Source organism: Halichoerus grypus, chromosome 9 (genome assembly GCF_964656455.1).
Source record: "Halichoerus grypus chromosome 9, mHalGry1.hap1.1, whole genome shotgun sequence".
Taxonomy (NCBI): Eukaryota; Metazoa; Chordata; class Mammalia; order Carnivora; family Phocidae; genus Halichoerus; species Halichoerus grypus.
Window position 1 is genome coordinate 113,819,009 of NC_135720.1, and position 21,131 is coordinate 113,840,139.

The 21,131-nt window shown below is 51.7% G+C and overlaps 1 protein-coding gene across 2 annotated transcripts in view; it reads right to left on the reverse strand.

The window, feature by feature from the left end:
• The window catches only part of PACSIN1 (protein kinase C and casein kinase substrate in neurons 1), a 50,272-nt gene extending 33,692 nt beyond the window's left edge, over nt 1-16,580 (reverse strand). Inside the window, exons 1-2 of one of the 2 annotated variants that reach the window (XM_078055472.1) lie at nt 16,346-16,580; nt 2,576-2,734 (exon numbers count right to left, since the gene is read on the reverse strand). The gene's annotated coding sequence lies outside the window, so the exon portion shown is untranslated. The remainder of the gene's footprint in view (nt 1-2,575; nt 2,735-16,345) is intronic. The other variant, XM_036072167.2, reaches the window with a different exon arrangement.
• Between the last annotated feature and the right edge of the window lie 4,551 nt (nt 16,581-21,131).

Genomic DNA, 21,131 nt, shown 5'->3' on the forward strand with positions numbered 1-21,131 from the left:
CAATTATTCCCAGCGAGCCATTGTGACCAAGCTTCAGTGCAGGTGCTGAGCCCCCAACGTGCTGTGGTTTCTGCCTGCCCCCCCCCACAGGCTGCCTTCTGTCCCATGGCATAATCGGCTGCAAGTGCACAACCTCTCCACCCTCCAGCCACAACCACAGGGGGGGCTGCCGGTGGCTGGCTTCAGCCCCATTGCAGAGATGAGCAAACAGAGGTCCCTCCTCACTGAGGACGAGGGGCCTGTAAGCAGCTGAGATTGGGCGGGAGCTGGCCCCTCACACCTCATCTGGGTCCCCTGTATTCCCACTCAACAGTTTCCTGGGTGAGGCGGAAAGACCCTCTGAGTCATTTTCCTCCAGAAACAGAGGGAAATGGATACACAAGTAGCACTCGTGGTATAATTTAGGGAAGCAGTTTCTAAACCTGGATGTGTGACAAAATCGCTTTCAAAGAAAATGCACATTCCTCGTACCTGCTCTGGAGAGTCTTGAGTCTGCTGATCTGGGGTAAAACCCAAGTGTCTCTGTCTTGTTTTGTTTTATTTTTTAAAAGTTCCCTCGTATGATTTCAATAATAAGCCCAAGCTTGGGAAACGTTAGGAGGCACAGGAAGGAATTCCTGAATATTTTGTTCTTTCCCTCACTGTCGACTCTTCTAACAACCCAAAGCACCTTCTTTTTCACATCTAAATAACCCCTGGAAGAGGTAAGGGAAGAGATGTGAGTCATTCACACTTTAGTATAAAGAATTTTACTCAGCCAGCTTTCTGCCTAATGTCTAGCCTAATGTCTAGCTGACAATGTGCCCATATACGGGAAGAGGAGGATAGGAATTAGGAGTGTTGAGCCTGGGTTGAGCCCAGTCTGACTCTTGGTTTCTCCTCAGGTCATGATCTCATGGGTTATGGGATCGAGCCCCATGTCAGGCTCTGCACCCAGCAGGGAGTCTGCTTGGGATTCTCTCCCTCTCCCTTTGCCCCTCCCCCTATTGGTGCTCTCTGTTTCTCTCACAAATAAATAAATAAATCTTAAAAAAAAAAAAAAAAGGGAGTGTTGAGGAAAGAGAAGAGAGCAAGAAGAGGGAGGGAACAGAGATGCTCCTGAGAGAGGTATTAAGAGTAAGGCGCTTTGAACTGAGCCAAATGACTTGACTCACATGTCTCCAATGGGAGAAGAGAGAGGCTTGGACTTGTAGTAACTGACACTCATGCCGGAGTCCAGACGGTAATCAGTGCCTGCCTGAGCCCCATGGGGGGAGGCCAAGCACAGCCCACAACTGGGGGACGATCTAACTCCTCGCAACTCAAAGTGTGGTCCGTGGACGAGCAGCACCGGCATCACCCAGATGTTTGTGAAAAATGCAGAACCTGGGCCCACCAGATCCTCCGACTCCGAATCTTTTAACAAAATCCCCAGGAGACTTTTGAGCACCTAAGAAGCTCTAGTCCAATTAGCAGTTAGCCCCAGAGAACCTCGGGCATTACCCGCTTCTAAGAGAACATGAACAGGCAACAGGCAGGGGTACCACATAAAACAAGCGGGGGGACTGGGGAGAGGGGTTAAACCCCACCACTGAGCTGGCCCTGAGCTGCTTTCTAAAGGAAGGGAGGGGGGCATAGGCCAATAAGATGAAGAAGTAAAGTTGGGGCCCTTGACTTGGGAGTCCATCGCTGGGTGCACGGCTCACTTTGTCACTAACGTGAGGGTGTCATGGGGCCCAGAGGAGCTACGATGAGAAAGCATTTTGGAAACTGTGAACCACTAGACAGAGTGAGTCACTGCCGCTGTTTCCTGGTGTCCTCAGGAGACCCCACGTACGCCTGGCCTCACAGGCAGCCAAACTTACCTGTTTCCTTCCCATGACCCTTCAGAGCTGGAACCTCAGGCTGAAAGGAGTCGGACAAACCAAGTCCCGTGACAGTGTTATTTTCTGATAATGTTTTAATGCATCTGCCAGGATCTGAAAAGACCCCTGGAAATGGGTACCAGGTACAGTCAGGTGGGGGTGCTCCAGGCTCCCCAAATCTCACAGCCACCCACCTGCCAGAGCGGGGACACCCTGTCTGTACATAAGAACCAGTGCCGTCTGGACCACCACAATGGCTAAAAGAAAAGGACAGACTATCTCAAGTGTTGGCAAGGATGAAGAGCAACCAGAACTCTCCAACACCACTGGTGGGGGGTGAAAAATGGCCACTTTGGACAACCACTTGGCAAGGCCTACCAGAGTTCACCGCATGCACACCTTAGACCCACACTTCCCCTCTTGGCTATGTGCCCCAGGGTCACGCGTGCACGTGGCCACCGGACGCCGTGCATGAATGCTCACGGCAGTGGTATGGTATTAGGCCCAAACCACCCAGATGTCCACCGACGGTGGGAAGACTCAACTGTGTGCAGTGACATGTGCTACGCTGCCCCTGCTTCAGGCCAAAGGTGCCCCTACCCCAGCTGCGGGGGGAGCTCACCGCTGACAACCCTCAGTCCCTCCCCAAGAACTGCCCTCCACCTGACAGACCTTTCCAGGCGGGAAGCTCACCTCCAGTAACTGGCTGCCCCCAGGCCCGGATCCCTCACCTTAACGCAGGACCCCTGTGAAGCTGCTGACACTTTCCAGGGCTGCAGGTGGAAGGGGGAGCACGCTGCAGGGGTGATGTCTCTGGAATCGGGAGAGGCTGGGGGAGAAGTAATTTCTTATAAAGCCTGAGGGATGGGCCGGCTGGGGGCTCTCGTGGCCTGGAGAAAGACAATGAAAGGCTGAGAGTGATGAATCACTAATTCAAGGCCAAGGGTGAAAGCCAAGGGCCTTCTTAGCTGCATAAAAATTCTCCCCTGCAGCTGAGGGGGAGGGAATAGCGGAGCAAGAGACACAGAGCTTCATGATAAGGGGAGCGGAATGTCAGAGATGGTTGAATTCTCAGCCCTTGAAGAGTCTGTGGCACCAAGGTCAGGCCTTGCTCCGGAAAGAGTGAGACTTGGAAGTGACCCCTCAGAGCCTAGCATGCCTTCACACTGAAGACAGCGCTGAGGATCCTCCCTCAGATCTGCCCCCCCCACCTCGCCCTGGCCACCAGCCCAATATCTAGGGTAAGGCACACATCGGCCCGGCTGCCGAAGCCAGGAGAGCACTCGGATGCCAGCTGAGGGCTGGATCAAGGGGTGGGGCGGGCCACGAAGCTGGATCAGGGAGAGGTAATCCCACATGTAAGAGTCAGAGGGAGAAAGCCCTGACCACAGCGGGCGAGGCAGAAACGCCCGGGCTGCCGTATCAGACAGCGGAAAAGGAAGTCAAAGCCTCAGACACATTCGGTGGATGTGCCAGGCAGGCCAGAAAACCCACCAGGAGTCTACCTCCTGGGGCGCCTGAGTGGCTCAAATGGTTAGGTGTCTGCCTTCGGCTCCGGTCATGATCCCAGGGTCCTAGGGTCAAGCCCCACGTTGGGATCCTGGCTCAGCGGGGAGCCTGCTTCTCCCTCTCCCTCTGCCCCTCCCCCTGCTCATGTTCTCTCTCTCTGTGTCTCAAATGAATAAATAAAAAAATCTAAAAAAAGGAGTCTATCTCCTGCAGGACTGACAGGCCCTCCCTTTGCCAAAGCCATAAGGAACGTGGTGGCGTGAGGGGGGTCCCAGCAGCCTGACAAGCTTAGGGGTGAATATCCCTCAAAGACCCAAGAACAGGAGCTGTTGTTACAGAACTGGGTGCCCTGACGGCATTGAGATGATAGGATCCCCCAATAAGAGGCCAAGTCACAGCGCTTCCTCGTCAGAAGCAAGGTGGGTGCAATGATCACAACTACGGGCAAGGTCAGAGCCACGGCTGGGACAGCCTGAGCCGCAGAGCTATGGGAATGGTTAACAGAATGCGGGGCGCCTGGGCGGCTCAGTCGTTAAGTGTCTGCCTTCGGCTCAGGTCATGGTCCCAGGGTCCTGGGATCGAGCCCCACATTGGGCTCCCTGCTCAGCAGGAAGCCTGCTTCTCCCTCTCCCATTCCCCCTGCTTGTGTTCCCTCTCTCTCTGAGTCTCTCTCTGTCAAATAAATAAATAAGTACTCTTAAAAAAAAAAAAAAAAAAAAACAGAACGTGGTGGCCCCGGGGGGCAAGCTGGATAGACAGCCAACAAGGACACTCCCTCTCTACAGAATCAAAAGAAACCAAGGCCTGAGGATCAATAAAAGTCATGATCCTTTGCCCGATTTCCAGACCTGAGCAAGGTTTCAGATCTAAGTGACTGAAGTAGAGACCAGGTCCCCCCGAGGAAGGGCCCCGTGACCCCAGAACAAATATATGTGATAATGATTTGAACAACCCCTCCCTTGAGGGACTTACACAGCCATTTCTCAGGGTAAGCATCACTGGAGAAGGAGGAATACCCAGCATTTCAAGGCCTATTAGACACGGGGTCCAAACGGGTATCAGTCCAGAGCCCCAAACAGTCATCATGGCCCCCTGTTTGGTGGGAGCATAATGGGGGCCAGATGCCAAATGGATTCCTGGCCCAGGTCTGGCTCCCGGGGAGTCCACTGCGTCCACCCTGTGCCACTCTGTACAAGCTAGGGGCAGTCACCTCCCCTGTCTGGGCCCTGGTGCCCACCATGCGAGGGAAGGGCTGCCCTAGGCAGGGAGGCTGGATGAGCAGGGTGTAGACTCACATCCTGATGTCCACACTGCTGTATGAACACCCGGAGAGTGCCCTGGGAATCCACCAGACCCTGTTCCGATCTCGGTCCTGCCGCTTCCTGGCAAGTCACCCTTGGGCCCACTTTCACCTTTCTCATCTTCTACAAAGCAGGGATGACTGCACCTACTTCACAGGGCGGTTGTGAGAACCACCACCACGGGAGACCAATGTTTCACAACACCTCCTCCTTCCTCACTCCCAGCTGACGCCAGTGCCGTTGTCAGGAGAAAATGGGAGCAGCCTGTCAAGAACACCCCCACACTCACTCGCCCCCCCTTCCCAAGCTCTGCCTCCCAGGCACCCGGCGCTAGCCCCTGGCCTCCTGGCTCGCCAACTGCAATGCTCGGACTCTCCCTCCACACAGACTCCTTCCCACCAAGGGAGAAACAGGGTTTGTTTCTCTCATTAAAAAAAAGGGGGGCGGGGCGCCTGGGTGGCTCAGTCGTTAAGCGTCTGCCTTCGGCTCAGGTCATGATCCCAGGGTCCCAGCCCCACATTGGACTCCCTGCTCAGCGGGAAGCCTGCTTCTCCCTCTCCCCCTCCCCCTGCTTGTGTTCCCTCTCTTGCTATCTCTCTCTCTGTCAAATAAATAAATAAATTCTTTAAAAAAAAAAAGGCCCCCCAGAACTGCACACTGCCCTCAGTTCCTGCCCCATGGGCCTGCTCCCATGGCTCATCGAGGACACTCCGAGAAGGCCGTCCACAGGCCCTCCTTCCCAAAGCCCCTCCAGTCAGGCTCTGGCCCTCACTGGTCACCACTGGCCCCCATGGTGCTGAAGCCCCAGCCCCTCTCTAGTCCCCTTCCCGCTGCCACATGGCTGCCACCCCATCGGCCCTGACATCATGGCCTTCCTGCTCTGGACACCACACTTTCACCGCCATCTTTCCTTGACTCTCTATGGCCCGCACACCCAGGGCTCAGCCCTGGAGCCTCTTCTCTTTCTTGGGCACATCTACTCTCCAAGTGATCCCCTCTTATATTTCTAGCCCCAACTCTGGCACTGAACTCCAGCCTCATAAATCCAACCACCTCCTCAGCCTCCCATCTGGATGTCCAACAAGTTGACCTGTCCCCAAAGGACTCTTGATTGCTCTGGAGCCGGCTCCAACCCTGGTCATCTCTATCCCCCAAAATGACATCACTGTTCACCCAAATGCTCAAACCAATGATGTAGATTCCTCTCCTTCCCTCACCTCCACATCCCACTGACTCTCCCCTCAGACTATACCCAGACTCCAGCTACTCTGCACTCCCTCTGCCATAGACGGTGGGTCAACACCATCATCTCTCGCTTGGAGGGCTGTGTGGCCCCCTAACAGGTTTCCCTTACACCCTTGCCCCCTACCATCTATTTGCCAGACACTCCTCTTTTTAAATCATAAATATAATTTTGACATGTCACACCCCCACCCTCTAGTGACTCACCATCTCACTGAGAACAAGACCCAAGGGCTTGCCTGCCTACAGGTGGAACACAGAGGGCCCCGACCTGTTTGCTTACTCTCACCTCCAGCCACTCCCCCCATCCCCTTCTCCCTTCCAGGCACTTTGTCCCTCTGTGTCCCTCACACACATCAGGCTCTTTCCTGCCCCAGGGCCTTTGCAGGCGCCCTCCCTGTGCTGGGATGGTCCTCCCCTGATGTCCACAAGGCTCATTTCCTTGCCTTGTTAGGTCTCTAATTCATGTCTCTGACCCCTAACCTATCTAAAATAACCAGTCCACCCCGTCACTCCCTAGCCCCTTCTGTTTTATTTTTCCTTTGTAACACTCATCACTCCCTGATGTTATTTTTTTTTTAATTAATAGACTTTATTTTTAGAGCAGTTTTAGGTTCACAGCAAAACTGAGCAAAAAATACAGAGAATTCCCATATATCCCACTCCCCCGTTTCCCCTACCACCAACATTCCATCACTGTGCTTGTTATAATCAATGAACCAACACTGACACATGATTGCCAACCTAAGTCCATAGATTACATTAGGGTTTGCTCTTGGTGGTGTACATTCTATAGATTTTGGCAGACATATAATGACATGTATCCATCTACTGTTTCATTGCCCTGAAAGTCCCCTGTGCTCCATCTATTCACCCATCCATCCCTCTCACCCTCTCCCTTTCCCCAAACCCTTGGCAACCATGATCTTTTTATTGTCTCTGTAAGTTTTGCCTTTTCCGGAATGTCATATAGTTGGGATCACAAAGTATGCAGTCTTTTCAGACTGACTTTCCTCTCCCTTATTAATTTCTTTAAGGTTTCTCCATGTCTTTCGTGGCTTGATAGTTCATTTCTTTTGAGTCCTGATTAGTATGCCATTGTCTGGACATACGAGTTTATTTATCCATTCACCTATTACATGATGTCTAGATTTGCTTCTAAGTGTTGGCAATTAAATACCTTGACATTCACAATAAACAACAGTAGGTTAAAGGCACTGATGAGTCCTGCATAAAGGAAACTCTTTACCTTGGGTGTACCTGGTTTTTCCCAAATTAGACCACTGACAATGCATCCAGTGCACTGGATAATGCAACTTCCCACCTCCTGGGGCCACAGGAGCACATCCCAGACAAGCCCTCTGGGTTGGGGCAACCAAAGAAGCTTCTCCTTGAAAGAAGAGAAGCTGAGAGCCACAAAGCAGAGCTGGAGGCACCGAAGTAAAGAGAATGGTTGGGTCTGGGGGTTTGAAAGATGTAGGTCAGGCTAGGGTGAGGACCCCAAGAGGAGTAATGGGAACTAAAATGGGGACCTGACTCTGGTGCCCTATAGCCACATAGCAACTGGGTGCCCCTCTGCCTCTCAGTGTCCCGATAAGACAAGGAGATCAGGCAAGGCTGTCCCTACAGCCCAAGGCCCTACTGCCCAGAGTTTCTGAGGCTATGGGTAGGTTCTTAGGTTGGTTTCTAGAATTCAAAAAGCATAATGCCTCTAACACCCAGACTGAGTCTCTAATTACCATTCCTCATTAAATGGATCCACGGAGAAAAGACAACTCACAGAAATGAGTAAAAAAAATGTGCAAGTCATATATCTGACAAGTGTATCTAGAATATATAAAGAACTCTGAAAACTCATCAATAAAAAGACAAAGTATCCGATTAAAAATTGGGGAAGGAGGGGTGCCTGGGTGGCTCAGTCGGTTAAGCATCTGCCTTCAGCTCAGGTCATGATCTCAGGGTCCTGGGATCCAGCCCCACTTCAGGCTCCCAGCTCAGCGGGGAGTCTGCTTCTCCTTTTCTCTCTGCCTCTCTGCCGAGCTTATGCTCTCTCTCTCTCACAATCTCTCAAAAAAATAAATAAAATCTTAAAAAAAACTTGGGGAAGGATGTGAAAAGATATTTCTCCAAAGAAGGTATACAAAAGGCCAATAAACACATGAGAAGACGCTCAACATCATTTGTCATTAGGAAAATGCCTATCGCAACCACCATGAGATGTTACTTTACACCCACTAGGATGGCTATGATCAAAAAGATGGACAATAGCGGGGCGCCTGGGTGGCTCAGTCGTTAAGCGTCTGCCTTCAGCTCAGGTCATGATCCCAGGGTCCTGGGATCGAGCCCCACATCGGGCTCCCTGCTCAGCGGGAAGCCTGCTTCTCCATCTCCCTCTCCCCCTGCTTGTGGTCCCTCTCCCACTGTGTCTCTCTTTGTCAAATAAATAAATAAAACCTTTAAAAAAAAAAAAAGATGGAAAATAGGGATGACTGGGTGGCTCAGTCAGTTAAGAGTCTGCCTTCAGCTCAGGTCATGATCCCAGAGTCCTGGGACTGAGCCCCGCATCAGGCTCCCTGCTCAGAGCCTGCTTCTCCCTCTGCCTACAGCTCCCCCTGCTTGTGCTCTCTCTCTCTCTGACAAATAAATAAAATCTTTTTAGAAATTTAAAAAAAAAAAAAGATGGACAACAGAAAGCACTGGGGAGGATGAGGAGAAACTGGAACTTTCATACCCTGCCAGTGGAAATGTGAACCAGTGCAGTCTGGGAAACAGCCTGGTAGCTCCTCAAAAAGTTAAAAGTAGATTTACCATGTGACCCTGGGTATAGATCCAACAGAAATGAAAGCCTATGTCCGCTTGTACCTAAATGCTCATAGAAGCATTACTCGTAACAACCCAAAGGTAGAAACAACTCAGACGTCCATTACTGGATGAGTGGATAAACAAAACGTGTATATCCATACGATGGAATATTATTCAGTCATAAAAAGGAATGAAGTCTTGACCCAGGCTCCAACATGGGTGACCCTTAAAAACAGTACGCTAAATGAAAGAAGCCAGTCAGAAACGTCTTATATGAGTCCACTTACCAAATAAGCATTATCTAGAATCAGTGAATTTATAGAGACAGAGAGGAGATGGGTGGTTGCCAGGAGCTTGAGGGAGGGGAACTGAGGAATAAGTGCTCAAGGGCATGCGGTTTCTTTCTGGAGTGATGGAAATGTTCTGGAATTAGATAGTGGTGATGTTGCACAAGTTTGTGAATGTGCTAAAAGCCACCGAATTATATATTTTATTTTTTAAAAAGATTTTATTTATTTATTTGACAGAGAGAGAAAGAAAGAGAGCACAAGCAGGGGGAGCTGCAGAGGGAAAGGGAGAAGCAGGCTCCCTGCTGACTAGGGATCTGGACGAGGGGCTTGATCGCAGGACCCCGGGATCATGACCTGAGCCTAAGGCAGAAGCTTAACATACTGAGCCACCCAGGCGCCCCCAAATTGTACATTTTAAAAGGGATAAAATTATGGTATAGAATTATATCGCAATTTTATACACACACACACACACACACACACACACACACATATATAAATAAAATGACCCAGAGCTCCCTGAAGAAATGGCTGATTACAGCTCTGAGGAGCCTAGAACACCTTCATTCCAGAAAACAAGGACACTTCCAAACACAGTGCGCTTGTGTGAAAAGGATACCAGAGTTAACTTGAAGAGGCTCCCACTGGCCAAAAGTGGGACTACTTAAGCATCATTGAGAGTAATGAATACAAGGACTGAAACTCATCAAATTTATAAAAATCCATAACGAAAATAAAAATCAAAATATAAAAACACTTTAAAAGTCTGTTAATAACCAAATGTCTGCAAGAATGTGGAGCACCGAGATCTAGCACACACTACCTGTACGTGTGGGGACTGGTACAACCACTTTGGATAACAGTTTAGCACTATCCGGTAAGTGTGAAGACACACCCCATGACCCAGCAATTCCACTCCTAGGTTTATACCCTGCAGAACTGCATGAGTTGGGGGGCGCCTGAGTGGCTCAGTCTGTTGAGCGTCTGCCTTTGGCTCAGGTCATGATCCCAGGGTCCTGGGATCGAGCCCCATGTCGGGCTCTTGGCTTGGAGCCATTAAAGAATAGTAATTCTATTAATTAAAATTCAAAGAGAGACAGAACTATTTGGTTTTGGATGCATACTTACGTGGTAAAACCAAAAACAAAGCAGCTAATACCACTAACTATTTAGAGCGGTGGGTCCCTCTGGGAGGGAGGCCCAGTGGAGGAGAAGGGTGCTAGGGAGGCTTTTGTGACTATAGCAATTCTCTGGTTTTGACCTACATGGTAGTGACTTGGATGTTGGCTTTGTATTGATTTGTTAAAACGTATAGCGTAGGTTATACACTTTTGTATTTTAAAATGAGATAAATACTCACTGGTCACCTTTGGAGGTTGCTAGAGCACCAACTCATTTTTTTTTGAAGATTTTATTTATTTATTTGAGAGACAGAGAGAGAGCACAGGAGAAGGGGCAGAGGGAGAGGGAGAAGCAGACTCCCTGCTGAACGGGGAGCCTGACATGGGGCTCGATCCCAGGACCCTGAGATCATGACCTGAGCCAAAGGCAGACGCTTAACCGACTGAGCCACCCAGGCACCCCCCCATCATTTCTTTTAAAACTGATAAATAAAGGGAAAGAATCAAGCCTTTATCCTACTATACATACCATATTTCAGAATAACAAAATAAATGAAGAGGGAAAGTTCTTTATAGAAGTCTAGCTAATGCAAACAAAATGATTAAATTAGAAAACCACCATCTGGTGAGGAGGAAAGTATGATGGAAATCAGATGTTGACTTGCAGTAAGGGTGGGGTGGCCACAGCCCTCGGGGCTCCCACCTCCCCTGCACCCCTGCAGCCGCTCTGGGGAGTGCCTCACTCCCCTGCAGACCGAAGCACTCCAGCCATCCAGACCAGGCTGTGAGCAGAGTAACTATTCCACTGGCAACAGGAAGATGGGCTTTTTTGCATGTGCTTTGCTTGCTATTTCCTGCCCAAAATTTGCACAAATATTCCTGGAGTTCTTGCCAAGGGGGGCACAGACCTCTCCTGGGAGTAGCCCCTGGCAGGAGCCTCGAAACCTCAAATTTGGGAAAGAGCCTGGCCTCTAGCACCCAGCTCAGCTGAGCAGTGGTCCAGAGCAGCCTGGGGATGTGATAGGAAAGGGTCCTGGGGGGGAGCAGGGATCTCAGAAATCTGGAGTTGATGCAAGTAGGGGCCCCCCATCCCCAATCTACTGCCTCGCAGACCCCCATCCCCAAGGCAGTGGGGGGGCCCTCCTCGCCCTTCTATACCTAATGCGGCAATGTTACAACTTAAGTTGCTGACTTGATTTCTCCCTGTCAGGCTTGTCTTGACCCTGTTTGGGGAGTGAGGAGGCGCAAAGGAAGCCTGCCGTGATTTGCCACCCCACCCCCAGCCCTGTCCAGGGGCACCCAGGCCAAGCCAGCTTTGCAGCTTACCAGGCCAGCTGGTGTGAGGGGGAGGGGCCCCCAATGCACAAGGGCCCACCCAGCCAGTCAGCACCAGTGACAAAGGGGCTGGGGAAGGGGCAGAGGCAGGAATCCAGGGCCCTGTACGGTGGGGTTAACCTCCCATCAGAGGTGCCCTGTCTGGGGCCTGGCCAAGTGGGGCAGGTGAGATGGCAGTTGGTCACCCAACACTTGGGGAGCAGGACAGGGTGGCAGCCTGGTGTCCGATGGAGCTGCTGATAAAGGTGACACCAGATAGCCTGCTGTAGGCGGGGCCGGGGGAGGGGAGGTGGGAGTGGGGAGAGCCGTGTTCAGACCCAGGTGAATCCCAGCTCTATCACACATTCGCTAGGGACCCTGGTCCGAAGCCTTAAGCCCGTGTGCAGCCTCAGCTTGCCCATCTGAATGCAGTGCTGTGAGGCTGACGTGTGCTAATCCCCACGAGGGGTCTAACACGTGCGCATGCTGTTGTTACGGAAACTGGGGCTCAGGGCTCCGCGGGGGTAAGCAGGGTACAGATGGACACATCCACAGCTGGGAGGGGGCTCACTCGCCACTGAACAGCCAGCACCCAGGTCAGTACCGCACACGGCTCTGGATACCTATTTGCGGAATGAACGAATGAGAAGAATGTCAGGAACCAGCAGCCAAGAAGAGTGACCCAAGGAAGAATCAGAGCTCAAATTCCAGGTCTGCCCCTTCCTGGATGTGCCACCCAGGCAAGTCATTCCACCATCCTGCCCCCCAGAACCTGGGCTTCTTCATATATCACACAGGAATAGCAGTCATTAGCAAATACTCCAGGTGCCTGGGTGGCTCAGTCGGTTAAGCATCTGCCTTCGGCTCAGGTCATGATCCTGGGGTCCTGGGATCGAGCCCCGCGTGGCGTCGCGTCGGGCTCCCTGCTCAGTGGGGAGCCTGCTTCTCCCTTTCCCTCTGCCCCTCCCCCTCCGCTCGTGCTGTCTCTTGCTATCTCTCTCTCAAATAAATAAATAAAATCTTTAAAATAATAATAATAATAATAAATAAATAAATACCTCCCTCGCAGCTGATGGCTGGGCTCACAGCAGCAAATGGATACAAAGAAAGTGGAGAAGGGGTACCTGATGCTCCATACCACTGTCCCCCTCTCCTGAGAGTTGGCAGGGGCTTCTGGGTGAGTGGCCTCACCCAAGATGCCTGGGAGGTTATACCCTCCCCCGGGGTAGGGGGCAGCCAACAACTACCTAGTAAGGGAGTCCAAGAGTCCTGGCCCCTTGCCTCCAGGCAGGACCCCATCCCTGGCACTTGCTGTCCCCCTCTCAAGTGCCCTGCAGACACCCTCCCTCCCTTCTGCGGGCTTGCCTGCAGTAAATCACTTGTCTTGTTATGCTTCCCAGCATCTGACCTAGGACAGGAAGTATTCTGTAAACTCTGAAGCATTGTTTTATTTTCCCAGGAAATGCTGAAAAGAGAGGAGCTGACTGGGAGCCTATAAGTGAAAGAGGACGTCTATCTGTTCTGTGGGCAGAGTCCTGCTGCCCTGCCCTCACCGAGCTCACAGGCAGGTAGGGGAGCCGGGGAGGGGAAAGCAACAAGACTGTTAATATCAAGGATGGGCAAGTGCTATGAAGGAAACTAAAGCAGGGGCGGGGGATGGAGAAAGACAGCAGCTATTTTTTCCTTAATTTTAATTCAATTAGCCAATATACAGTACATCAGTTTCAGATGTAGAGTTCAATAATTCATCAGTTAACAGCAGCTATTTTATTTTTTTAAAATTTTATTCATTTATTTATTTGACAGAGAGAGAGGGAGACAGCACAAGCAGGGGGAGCAGCAGAGGGAGGGGGAGAAGCAGGCTCCCCGCTGAGCAGGGAGCCCGATGCGGGGCTCGATCCCAGGACCCTGGGACCATGACCTGAGCCGAAGGCAGACACTTAACAAACTAAGCCACCCAGGAAACCCATCAGCAGCTATTTTAGATGAGATGCTCTGGGAAGGCCTCTCTGAGGAGGTGACATGGGCAGAGATGTGAACATCATGAGCCATCCTGACCTCTGAAGCCGGGCACTTCCAGGGAATAGCAGTGCAAAGGCCCTGAGGCAGGAGGATGTCCAATACATCCAAAAAATGGCCAGGAACCAAGCGAGGAAGGAGTGGCATGAGATGAGGTCAGGGGTACTATGCAGCTAGATCACACAGGGCCTTGTAGGCCATTAACAGGACTTTTTATAGGACTTTGGGTTTTATTCCAAAGAAGAGGGAGTCATTGAAGTTTTGAGCAGAGAAGGGATGGATCTGATTTAGGTTTTAAAAGAGTCTCTTTGGCTGCTAGGACAAGGAGGGAAGCAGGGAGACCCGGGAGAGGCTGTTGCAATGATGCAGGAAAGCTACAGTGGAGGCTCAGAAGGGAGGGCAGCAATGGACGTGGGGAGAGGTGGTGCAATTCTAGGCGTTGTGAAGGTAAAGTCAGGAAGGTAGTCAGGAGACAGATGGATTCAACTACCCAATTTACAGAGGGGACAGAGGGACACGTTAAACTATACCCCGGGGATGCAATCAACAAAATCCAGACTGCAGGAAATTCTACAGGACAAACAACCTGGCTTCTCCAATAGATCAACTGCCGAGGACAAAGGAAAAGATGGAGAGGGAAACTACAGATTAAGAGAGACTAAGACACGTATCAACCAGTCACAATGTGTAGCCCTTATTTGGATCCTGAGTCAAACTCAGTGCAAAAAAACAAAAGCAAGACAAAACAAAAGAAAGACATGTCTGTAACACTCAGTAGATATGTGACAATATAAAGGAATAGTTTCTTCTTAGGTAGAATAATGGCATTGTGATTATGTTAGGAAAAGTCCTTATCATTTCAAGACACATCTTGAGGTATTTGTGAGGAAATGGCGTCTGGGACTTGGTCTGAATTGGGGGGGGGGGCAGAAATGGAACGAGACTGGCCATGAGCTGGTAGGAGTTAAAGCTGAGCAGTAGGTACATGGTAGTGCATTATCCTATTCTCTCTACTTCTGTAAAGGCTTATATTTTCCCATAATAGAAAGTTTAAAAATAGGGCGCCTGGGTGGCTCAGTCGTTAAGCATCTGCCTTCAGCTCAGGTCATGATCCCAGGGTCCTGGGATCAAGTCCCGCATCCGGCTCCCTGCTCCATGGGAAGCCTGCTTCTCCCTCTCCCACTGACCCTGCTTGTGCTCCCTCTCTTGCTGTGTCTCTCTCTGTCAAATAAATAAATAAAATCTTAAAAAAAAAAAGTTTAAAAATAAAGAACAGAAGAGGAAACTGAGTCCCAGGCAAGGTGCCAAATGGCCAAGGCTCCTCCATTAGTGGGTGTAAAGACCAGGATCTCACCCTGGGCCCCCCTGCTTCCCAGCCCATGCTCCTGCCCTGCCTCAGCTGTCTCTCTTCCTCCAGTGGTCGGTCAAGGCTGGACCCAGGCAGGCCAGGGATAGGGTGGTATAGCCCTGGGGAAAGGCCAGACAGGACAGAAAGGGGGCTAAGAGGTGCTCGGCTACCTGTTCCAGAAAGTCCAGTGAGGCCAATGGTTTAAAATATTTGGCATCTGCCCCCTAGCCTCACCTCCCACTTCCTCCCTCGGGTTCCTACGCGGATTTCCTCCCCAGCCCCTACAACCCACCTCTCGTGCTCCAGCCTCTGCATCTTTGTCCCTGTTGTCACTTTGCCTGGAAGGCACCTTCCGCCTCTCCGAATCTACCATCCTTTCCTTCCAGATCTACCTCTGGCAGAAGACCTTCCATGGTCAACCACGCTCAGTCTTCAGGAGCATCCCTATCTGCACTCCCTAATGAGAGGTGCCGTGGCATAGAGGTTAAGAGCAGATCCTCTGGGGCGCCTGGGTGGCTCAGTCGGTTAAGCGTCCAACTCTTGATTTCGGCTCAGGTCATGGACTCAGGGCCTTGAGATTGAGCCCCGCATTGGGCTCCGCACTCAGTGAGGTGTCTGCTTGGGATTCTCTCCCTTTCCCTCTGCCCCTCCCCACTCTCTAAAATAAATAAATAAATAAATAAATAAATAAATAAATAAATAAATAAATAAAATCTTAAAAAAAAAAAAAAAAGAGTAGAGTCTCTGGATCCAGATTGCATGAGTATGAGTCCTGCCTCAGCCACTTACTTGCAATGTGACCTCAGGCAAGTCACTTAACCTCAGTTTCCCCATCTGTAAAATGGGGATAACATTACTGAGGAAAACTAAATGAGTTCATAAATATGGATAAACAAAACAGTGCCTGGCGCATGTCAGTGGACCTCAGGCCCCCTGGGGCCCCCTGGCATTGCTGTCCGGGGCCTGCCTCCCTCCTTTGTGGCCCCCCCCAGGACACCTCAGTACCACACACACCGTGGGCGCCCAATCACCACTTTCATGGAGACTTGGCTTCTGTGACGCTCCTTCTGCCTTCCTGGTACCCAGACTTACCTTACCCATGTGCCCATCCCACCAGGTCTCATCCACCCCAGGAATGCGAGGAAGGAGAGGAGAAAGAAGCCCATGCGGGAACCAGTTCAAAACCAGCCACAAATAAAAAATGTAAACCCGAGTGGCAGCATCTGACAAACTGAGGGGAATGCAATTTAAATGCTCACTTTTTTAAGATTTCCAAGAAAAATCCCAGATATTATCAAGTGTAATTTTAATTATGTTTTTACGAGGGATGACATTTGTTGTATACAATGCAAACAGCACAGGATGGCTAAAAAGAAGAAACATTCCCCATCCTGCCTGGCACCGAGCCTCCCGCTACCTGCCCTCAGAGGTAAGCCCCAATAACAATCAGGTATGCAGCATTCTAAACATGTTTATGCAATTTGCACACGCAGACACATATGTATATTTTTTAAATGGGATCACACGAAATACATCATTCCACAAAGTCACTTGCCTTCACTTGCCCATACGTTCTGACCATCTGTTCTCTCTCAGCGTCCCCCAGCATCTAAAACGGTGCCTGGCACACAGGGTACGTGCAGTGGAGAGATCCACTGACCAAATGAAAGAATTGAACAGCTGCCTAAAATTGCACCGGCTGGAGACATCCTAATTCTGTCCCCAGCACCCCCGCCGGACATGAAGCTCTGCCGCGCTGACCATCTCCACTCTGCACCCTGTGAAGGCACCTGTGGGAGAGACTACCAGGTCAAAGCTCTGATCGCTATTGCCAGGAAGGCAGTGCCCACCTATTCCCCCGGCTTCCCACACCCTCCACCACAGCATAGGTTTACTATGATTACAGCTTTTATTTCTCAAATGAACTAACGCTATTTACAGACTCCACCCTGGGTCCTCAAATCTCCTTTTGTCCCTCCTGAATAAATGAGAGGACTCATCCTTTATTGTTTCTGAGCCGCCCTCGGGAACCCAAATCCACAGTAAAGAGTCATTCTCTAGACAGTAAACAGTTTACAGATGCAAAATCTGAAACATCTCTTTGACTTCTAAAAATGGACAGGTTAATTTTTTTTTTTTAACTGTCAACTTCAAGCAAGTATCCACTGACCCCTCCCACAATACAAAAGAAGAGAAAATGAGGACTCCCACCCTCTCTCTCTCTCTCTCTCTCTTTCTCTCTCTCTCTCCCCCTCCCCATCCCAGTCTAGGGTAGCCAGATTTAGCAACTCGAAATACAGGACACCTACTTAAATGTGACTTTCAGATAAACAACAAATAAAATTCTTAGTGCAAGTATGTTCCATGCAGTATTTAGGACACACTCATGCTAAACAAATTCATTGTTTATCTGGAGGTCAAATTTAACTGGGCATCCTGGTTTTTATCCCTTAAGCCTCCTGCAGCCCCCACCCAGCAGCAGCCGAGGCCTCCTCTGCCCCCTGCCCAGCCCGCTGCCCCTCACAGTCAGAAAAGTCTCCAGAAGCATCACCCCTACCCGCACAGCCACTCGCTGCCCAGAGATGGCCCCACCAACTTCCCTGGTATTGGAGTTCCCACCCCTCAGAGCCAGCTGGGGCCAGCTTCCTGCTCATCTTCTCCCCTGGCCCATCGTGCAGGTGGGTAAGCACTATCTCTCGACCCAGCTGCCGGGGAGTGGGGGGCATGTGTGTGATGTGACCCTCAGGTGCAGCCCCTCGGGGACTGCTGTCGCTACAGAGCCACCTGCCTAAGAGCGAGGCCCTCGCCCCACCCAGTGCCTGATGGCTGCTGAGGTCTAGAGGTCTGACCATTCCAAGCTCGGCTCCAGAGGCCCAGTCTAGCTCCAGAGCCCACCATGGGTCCCTGACGTTGTCTGTCGGGGCTACTTCGGAGCTCCACTTCTTCTTTCACCCTGTTCTGCCTGCTTCCTGCCCCAGCTGACCACAGCCAAGACTGAGGGACCACCCCCCACCTGCACGCTAATCCCCCCTCCACCTTCTACCCCACCTGTCCCCAGTCCCCACCACCCCCCATCCCCTGCCCCAGTCTGCTGCCCCTGGCTGGAAACCAGCCACAAAGTGCCTATCAGGTAGGTGTGGTGCTGGCTAATGGATTTTATTTGGCTTTCCAGTACTTTCTAAATTTTCCACAACAAGGACATCTTACTTTGGTAATAAGAAAAATAAAAGCTTTTTTTTTTTTAAACTTAAGAAAAGTATAAAACCAAGCATCCCTCCTCCATACTCACTCCTCCCCCATCCCTCCCACCTGTTCCCCCGGGAGGGAGGACTCCCCCCAAATCCGTGAACTCTCCCACCCCCCCCACCCCCCCAACCCTGTCCCACCATGCCCACAGGCCGTTTCACTTCTCCAGTGAAGGCTTTCTACCACCAGCCTATCCTTGCCTGGGGTGGGGGGGGCTGTATGCAAATTTATGAGCGATTTCCTCAACTCCTATGGGGAGAAGAAAAATGCTTTATGTGTCCTGAGGTTGATGATGTGAGGGGCCAATACACATTCACTCATTCTACAAGTGAGCTAGAGCAACCCAGTGCCAGGCGCTGGGGACACTGGGGACACTGGGGACAGAACACAGACTCTGCCCCTTGGACTTCATAGCCTTGCAATGGGAATATGGGGTAACACCCCAATGCCCCAGAGGGTGCTGGATGAGGGGAGGTGAGTGAGCAGGATGCCCGAGTCGGGAAGCTTCTGGGAGGAACAGAAGTCTCAGCACCCCCCACCCCCCCCACCCTCCCCACCCGGCCCAGGGTGAGAAGTAACGTGGAGGGAAGAGGAGGGAGAGTGTTCGAGTAGGGCGACAGCCTGTGCGCAGGCCTGCAGGTGAGAGAAGCATGACTTCCTTGAGGAACTGAGAGCAGTTCAGAGGAGCTGGAGGGCAGAGGGAGGGTGAAAAGAAGGCGGAAACCCAGACTTGGGGAGGACAACAGTGCCACATTAAGGAGACTGCCCTTTGTTCTCGGGGCAATGGAGAGCCACTGAAGGATGCAGAGCAGGGGAGTGACACAGGGTCAGGTGTGTGTCATACAAAGGTCACACTCCTGCTCACTGATGTGGATTCTTATTCTCAGCAGCCACAACCCACAGTCACGATCGGGCACATCCCACCCACTGTGCTCGAACTTGAGCCACGGAGCACCTGAAACCTGTATCTCCACGGAGACAGCAAGCCCCAGCAGCCAGCTCCACAGCCCTCTTGCTCTTGCAATAAGGAATACAGGTTAAGAGCATGGACTCTGGAGCCTAGGTTCAAATCCTAGCTCCTCCACTTTCAAACTGTGTGACCTTGGACAGAGAACGTCTCTGTGCCTCAGTCTCCTCATTTGTAAAATGGGGCTAATCCCAGTACCTACTTCATGGGGCTACAGTGAGGACTGAATGAGTTAGAGTTGGACCAGGACCTGGCACGTGACAAATGCCACATGCTGTTAGTTTTTACTGCTATTACTGCACCCTCTTCTGGAGACCCCCAGGGCCAACCCCCTGCAGGCACTAACTAACCCATCCTCCACTTGCCTCCCCCTGCCCCTGAAGCACCCCTCCCATACTCTCTTACTCTTTCCATGACTAGGGGTCAAGACAGAGCCAGAGAGGGGGAACCTCTAAAACAATCCCCACCTGGCTCTGGGGCCTCACCCTAGCTCCCTCTCGCCCCGTGGAGAGAGTACTGGACTAGGAGCCAGGAACTGAGTGTCACCCCCAGCTCTGCTGCTGACCTTCTCTGGGCCTCAGTCTCCCCCTCTGTAAGGCCAGGACAAGAACATCTTGCAGTTGTCTCATCAGCATGGCTGTCAAAGGAGCAACAAGGGCTGGAGAAAGCTCTGCTAAATGTCCACATCTGTCACAGACCCCAGAACCCTTGGCCTCTCCTTCTGGCCTGGGTTTCCTCCTCCACACAATGGAGTCATGAGATTTGCTCTGAGCTCGCTATGAGGACCCCAGAAGCTGAGGATGGCCTGGCTGGGGCCTTCCTGGATGCCCTGAGGCTGATCAGGACTTTCCCAAGTGCTGGGACAGAGACAGACACCCGTAGTCTGAGCTGGGCAGCCCAGGAAGAGAGTGCCAACCCAGGGGCCTGAGGAAAGTCAGACCTTCCCCGGGGCCTTCCACCAAGTCTGGCTCAGGCCAGGAACTCAAACCAGGGGCCCAGAAAGACCCTCTGGAGCCATCGGAACTGTGACATTTATCTCCAAATGCCATAGGTGCCCATCAGTTGCAGGACCAGGAAGGGCGTAAATGGGACTCTCTGCCTTTGGTGGCCCTTGGTCCTGGGGGATGGAAAGAAAGCCCAAGAAGAGGCTCACTCCCCATCTGCAGGTTGCCAGCTATCTCCCATAGTTCAAACCCATTCATCCGTTCATTCCACAAACATTTACATGGTGCCAGACCCTGGTCAGGTGCAGGGTCAGTGACAGAAATGAATCAGATTCCTACCCCGAAGGCACTTCTGGTCTAGAGGGTGACAGACAGGACATAAATAACTAAACCACAAGGCAGACTAGGTCGAGGAATGCAGGGCAGGAGGCAAGGATCTCACCTGGGCATCAGGAAGCTTCCTGGAAGGGGTGGTTTGTGAGTGGCCATTTGCATGTGACCGGAAGGTCAGGTGGGTAAGGGATAGAACGTCCACCATCAGGAACAGACAGTGCTGTTCGCACCCCAGCCATGCCAGAGCCAGGGAAATGTGGGTTATTAATGGTTGTGCCCAGGGAAAAGCAGCTACATGTGTCACTGCAGATGGGGGGCAGGGCTGGGCTGCGGGGGGGAGGGGGCAGTGGGGGCTTGAACCCCCAAGCTCTGGGGTTCGCCACCGCGGCCCTCACACCCTGATGACCTTTTAATCTTTTCATGCCCTCCTAAGGCAAAAATAAGAGGGAGAGGTAGTTCCAACAGGCAGCAAGTGGCCTGGGGGGTGAGGAGGGGAGCGGTGCCAGCAAGACCACGGCTTATGCTTATTTGCAGGCTAGGTAGCATCACCTCGTTCTCCCGCCCGCCCCCCATCCCAGGTATGGGGGAAGGGGTGGAGGGACAGAAGAAAAGATCTTTAACTGCAAACCAGACAGAGCACAGGGCGCATCAACTGCTGTGTTGCTCCCAACCCACTCTGATCCATAAATAGCTTACGCGCCAAGCTGGCACAAGCCCACCCACCCCGCTGGGACCAGCCCGCCCCCGGCCAGCCACTCGGAATCCCCGGGCCTGGGCGCCAGCTTCCCCAGGAACCTGGTTCCTGCGTTTTCCCCCAGGGTAAAGGCCTCCGCCGCTAGCTGCCTTTCCCA